We start from the raw sequence: 6,477 nt of genomic DNA, 5'->3' as shown, positions 1-6,477 counted from the left end.
TTTTTTTTTTTTTTTTTGAGACCGTGTCTTGCTGAAGTTAGTATGTCAGCATACTAACACATTAACTGCGGAGCTGTGTCCCAGTCCCAAAGTGCCCCTTTCTCATAATTCTACATATTGGTATCAAACGTTGGACTAAGTGTCAGATAATGCTCTCCAATAATCTGAAGACCAACAAATGTTTGGATTTCTTTTTTCTTTTTATTTTTTTAAAGAGACATAGTGTGGTTCCGTTTCCTAGGCTGGAGTTGAGTGGTGGGATCATAGCTCACTGCAAACTCCTGGGCTCAAGGGGTTCTCCTGCCTCAGCCTCCCAAGTAGCTGGGACTACAGGCGCCCGCCACCTTGCCCAGCTAGTTTTTTGTATTTTTTTTAGTAGAGACGGGGTTTCACTGTGTTAGCCAGGATGGTCTCGATCTCCTGACTTCGTGATCCGCCCGTCTTGGCCTCCCAAAGTGCTGGAATTACAGGCTGGAGCCACTGTGCCCGGCCTTTTTTGTTTTTTAAGAGACATAGTATGGCTCTCTTTCCCAGGCTGGAGTGCAGTGGTAGGATCATAGCTCACTGCAAACTCCTGGGCTCAAGGGATTCTCCTGCCTCAGCCTCCCAAGCAGCTGGGAATAAAGGCACATGCCACCATGCTGACTGTTTTTAAATTTTTTGTACAGATGGAGTCTCACTCTATTGCCCAGGCTGTTCTTGAATGCCCAGGCTCAAGTGATCCCCCAACCTTAGCCTCCGAAAGTGCTGAGATTACAGTCATGAACCAATGCACCCCGCCCTGAAAAGGAAATATTTCAAAGGGAAATTCAAAGGGAAAACATCTAATGTTCAAGTTGTTATCTATAGAGCAGTTAACAGGAACTATCATTTAGGGTCTAAGGGGTTCTAGGACACTAGGTATGAAGCAAATATGAGGAAGGTCAGAGAACAAGCTGACCCAATGATTAATGCTGAAGGTGCTGCAAGCTTGGTTTAAGTTTTCCTCCTCCCTTTCTCCCTGATGAATTTGATAAAGTTTAAAGGGATGGTTTTACCAGGGCCTTTTCCATTGACTGCAAGGAGGCCATCGCTCCTGGCAAATCCTCAATAGTTCAAGCCTCTTATGTGGCTGGAATGATCCAGTCCATAAGGAAATGTCACCACCTGCTGTGTTTTGCACTTTGATCATCAAAGGGGGTCAGCGTTTCCCCAGGGAGTTTGGTAGGATTTTTATTTTATTTTATTTATTTATTTATTTTTTTTTTTTGAGACGGAGTCTCGCTCTGTCGCCCGGGCTGGAGTGCAGTGGCCGGGTCTCAGCTCACTGCAAGCTCCGCCTCCCGGGTTTACCCTATTCTCCTGCCTCAGCCTCCCGAGTAGCTGGGACTACAGGCGCCCGCCACCTCGCCCGGCTAGTTTTTTGTATTTTTTAGTAGAGATGGGGTTTCACCGTGTTAGCCAGGATGGTCTCGATCTCCTGACCTCGTGATCCGCCCGTCTCGGCCTCCCAAAGTGCTGGGATTACAGGCTTGAGCCACCGCGCCCGGCCAGGATTTTTATTTTATTTTGTTTGTTTTGAGACAGTGTCTGGCTGAAGTGCAGTACCCAATTACAGCTCACAGCAGCCTCAAACTTTGGGGCTCAAGTGACCCTCCTGTCTCAGCCTCCTGAGTAGCTGAGACTGCAGGTACACACACTTCTCCTGGGTAATTAAAAAAATTTTATGGAGATGGGAGGGTCCCACTTCACTGCTCAGGGTGGTCTCCAACCTCGGGCTTCAAGTGATCTTCCCACTTGGGCCTCCCAAAATGTTGGGTTTACAGGCATGATCCACAGCACTGGGCCTCCCAGACTGTTGTTGAAAGGTCTTTGCAATCTCTTCTGCAGCAGTCTGTTCCCTGACAGTGAGAGTCTCATCCTTTGACCCCATGTTGCAGCAGTAGTTAAGTGTTCACTTTTCTTTTCATAAGGGGGCGAGCTTGCCAGTGACCCTTATCCTCCTCCTCATCGATGACTTCTTTGTCATCAGAGCCTTCCTTTTCATAAATTCCCATGGAATCCAAGTTTTTACGTCCCAGTCGGGCTTAGTTATGATAGCTACTGGCCCACACCAGCTGCCACAGCACCCCTGTCCCATGGAAACCGCCCCTCTCTCCTTCCTGAGCGTGCTGTCCCGGGAGCCCCCATCTCTGCTCTCCCGGGGTCCGGGCCCTAGAGCCGCGCTGCTGCAGATCCCAGTTCCCTGGAATGCTCCCTCCACATATCCACATCCATCTCCAGCTTTCCACCATCTCTCCGACCAGCCTGGCCTGGAGGTGCTGCAGTGTCACTGAACGCGGGTTCCTCAGCTGCCACCTCCACCACAATCTGGAAATCTTTTAAATGCACTTAAGTTATCTTAGAATTTTCCTACCCCACTTTATACATAAACATAGGAGGAGAGCAGGGACTGTGCTGGTGTCTTATTCACACAATGGGATTGAGGATGTTTGTGTCATGAAAGTGATCAACGGGGTGAGAAGTAGCTGAATAACCTGCAGGGGGCAGCAGATCCCGAGGTCGGTGACTCCACACTGAGGCCAGTCTGGAGCCTGCCAAGGGAGGGAAAGGGAGCTCCGGGGGGCTTCCGGGCAACCCTCCCTCTCCTACTGGTGGCCTCCAGCTGCTCAGAGCAGCTCCAGAAGGAGTGTGGATTCTGAGAAGCTGAAGAGCCCTGGAAAGCATAACACCGACATGCACACGTATGTGTGGGAGTTCTGTCCTTTCTAGTGTTGTACCTCTGGAGCCTGGGGCTGTCTTCTGGGCAGTGTTTGGGGTTTGACATGCATGGGGCCTCTGGGGTCCGATTTGTAAGATACAGTGAATTTATTTGAGTTTTTCTTTAAAGATTTATTAGCCTGCTAACTTCCTTGTCATTTGTTCTCAAACTCAACTTTCCTGTTCCTCCTTGCTCCTAGTTACTTTAAAACAGCCTACCCCCTTCTCATCAGCTCTAATCAGTAACTCACATCTGTTCCCTTGGTTACCTGTACCCATTGCTCTCCTGAAACTGCACGTCTCACACGCTCCACCTCTGTACCTCATGTCCCCCTCCCCTTCTATATTTAGAAAAATACATGCAAGTAGCTCAAGTAGCCAATCGGGTCAGCTCAGATTGTGCCGTCCAACCCCAGCCCATGAAGGAGTGACACAGAGATAGGGACTGCATTAAGGATAAAAATCTGCTGGTCTCCTTTGTTCTCTGTGCTCTTGTGATCTTGATTGATGCAAGTGGCACCATTCTGCGGTAGTAAATTGTCTTGCTGAGAGAATTCAACTTTTGCCTGAGTGCTGGTTTTATTTCACGGCACCGAGCATTTATTCCGGGAGCATTTTATATCCAACAATTATGAGGGATCGTCCGGGATCCCCATTCTCCTTTTGGAAGGGTTCCTCGGTCACCCTACCCTGGGGAGATGCGTCCCACTGCCCCATTGCGGTGGCCTCAGGGACAGGAGATCGAGACCCACCCATTTTGACGAATAAACCCGGACTGTCAGCAACGCGGGGAAGAGAGGCTTGCAACACCGCGGCGACCAGGTAAACTCTGTGCACAGACCAAGGTAGGAAACGTCGGCAACAAAGTAATTCTTTGGTAGTCGGAGGGGTGTGTCAGGGCATTCTGGGGGTTGAAAGTGCATGAATGGTAACAAGCACCACTGCTGTGCGGAGTGAGTGGGTCCAATCTGCGGTTCTGTGTTCACCTCACACGGCTTAGGGCAGCCCTTCGGGGGTCCTGTCACAGGTTTATACTGACCTGCCGTCAATGCTAAGAGGAATCTGAAACAAACCTGCGAGGGAAGCAGCCCGAGTGGATGAAGCGAAAGAAGAGTGCAAGGAACCTCCAGCAGGTGGAGCTAAAGGATAGTCGAATTGAGCCTTAGCAACACTTCCAGTGAAGGATAGGCAAAAGACCCCCTAATATGAGGGGTTGAGCCACAAGGAACCCCCCAAATAGGCAAGAGATCCCTAATATGAGGGGTTGAGCCACAGCAAGTGCCCCTAGGCAAGAGATTCCTATTACGAGGGATTGAGCCTAACCAGGACCCAGTATAGGAAATATTACAAGCAAAAAATATAAAGTTAGCAACAAAGATATCCCCCCTAATAGTCCCCTAGATCTCATGTTAAAATATTAGAAAGATAATGAAAAGACTAAACATAAGAAAAAGCAATTAATGATAAAATATTGCTGTTCCTTTTAAACTCAAGAACTAATCCTTGAACCCTTAGTTTTCTGGCCAGAATTTGAGTCAAATGAGGGATGGATTTGTGAACTTCTAATGGAGAATGTTGCCAGTAGAAGACCTGCCTCCCGAGAAGAAATAGATTATGCCCTATGTTAGTGGCAAGGAGTTGTCCTTTCCCCTCCTCCAAGGACTGAAAGAAGCAAGTAAAAAACTAATCTTTGGAGGAAAATTAGTTATACATGTGCCCTATTAAGATAGAACCATCTTGAATGAAAAAGACAGTGAAGGAAGGGGCTCAGGGATTCCTAGCAAAAAGAACAATACACAAAATCCCCTAGACCATTCCCCACCTAATATGCCCAACCCTTCCCCTCAGGCATTGCCCCGTAAGTCTGTTCTTCCCCAGCCTAAGTCCCTCTCCCCTAAAGAACTCCAAGCTCCTAATTCACCAGATGGCTTTTGCCAGGCTAGCAACATGAATGATCTGCCGCAACATGTTGTTAGCGTTGTCTGGCCCATAGTGCACCCCCGCGGCAGGCAAAGCCCATGCTCCTGTCCACTGGCTGGTCCACAGTTCCAGCACTGTATTGATGGCGGCTCTGCATGACATGCGAGCCAGGCCCCACCCTATGCCCCGTGCAAACTACATTATAGGATATCTGCCTTACTTTTGCTGAGGCCGAGTAATATGGGGCTTCAGCCACGGCTCCAAGCAGCCTGGCATCCCCGCAGCTAAGTTTCCTGAGCAAGAAATAGATAATCTTTCAGCTGATATATCCACTAGCGTTTATTATAGTCAGGCCAGTGTTAAAAGGGAAAATATCCACCAGAAAAGAACTTTGATTCTTTAAAGTCAGTTATATTAAAATGTACCACCAAACAAGAATTACATGTGTATAAATATGAAGCTATTCTGTTGAAAATGATAATTTAATATTACTAGTAATTTGCTTAACCTAACAAGTTTCTTAACGAAAGATCCAAATCTAAAAAGGAAGCACACATGTTTAGATTTAACTGATTACCATGCAAACATCTGGCCAAACTTAAGAGAAACCCCCTTCAAAAATGATTAAAGAAAAAAGGATTCAACAGATGTTCAATAATTAACAGAGAAGTCCCTAGAGAAATAAAAATTTAAAAATCGTTTAGTAATTAGTTTACCCAAATCTGTAAGCTGTCTGCACTTAGTCAAGCTTTAAAGTACCTGCAAAGGAACCATCTATTCTAATCTATACTGATTCTAAATACGCCTTTATGGTGGTTCATACATTTAGAAAATTTCAGACAATTAATAATAAAGGTCAAAGCCTTGTTCATGAAGAGTTAATCACCCAAGTGTTAAATAACCTTCAGTTAGCAGAAAAAAATCCACTGCCAACATTCCTACATACTTGGTTTATCTTCCACTTTCTCTTCCCTCAAAACTCACAATTTTCCAGTGCAGGTGCCTCCGCTAGAGCTCCCAGTACATCAACACCAGCCTGATGAGGCGGCTTAGCACTTCCCACCATTGAAACTGCAGTCCGGACAGCAGAGAAAGGATAGACCCATCACACCCGAGTCAAGAAAGCACCGCCACCCCCAAAATCGTAGGCCATTATTCCAGGGGGAAACCCCCTCAAACTAAAGCTAAGAAAAATTTAACTCTCTTCCATCTATTCTATTACTCTTTCTTCTTTTCCCCTTCCAATGCTGACCACCTTGTCATTAATGTGACTCAATCAAACTCACCCCAAGTTATCACGTTTAATGCCATGTCTAGTCATACCCTGTAAAGATCTCCAAAGTCAAAGACAAGTCTCAGCCTCAGAAAAGTATCTCTACCCCTTTAAGGTGAAAGGCTCCCCCTATCAAGACTCTTATTCCTTAACAAATATAAGAAAACAAGTCTGTCATAGCTAGAATGATGTCCTATGGACAACCAAATATCAAGGCTAGACCTCATCAGCAGGTGGCTGTATATCCTAAAAACCATATATTCATTTCACTAAAAAAAGCACCTCCCGGCCGGGCGCGGTGGCTCAAGCCTGTAATCCCAGCACTTTGGGAGGCCGAGACAGGCGGATCACAAGGTCAGGAGATCGAGACCATCCTGGCGAACACAGTGAAACCCCATCTCCAAAAAAAAACAAAAAAAAAAAAAAAAAAAAACTAGCCGGGCGAGGTGGGGCGCCTGTAGTCCCAGCTACTCGGGAGGCTGAGGCAGGAGAATGGCGGGAACCCGGGAGGCGGAGCTTGCAGTGAGCTGAGATCCGGCCACTGC

This window comes from Rhinopithecus bieti, unplaced genomic scaffold, assembly GCF_001698545.2.
Source record: "Rhinopithecus bieti isolate Rb0 unplaced genomic scaffold, ASM169854v2 scaffold_15296, whole genome shotgun sequence".
Taxonomy (NCBI): Eukaryota; Metazoa; Chordata; class Mammalia; order Primates; family Cercopithecidae; genus Rhinopithecus; species Rhinopithecus bieti.
The sequence above is the reverse complement of the archived record's forward strand: the minus strand, read 5'-3'. Positions refer to the sequence as shown.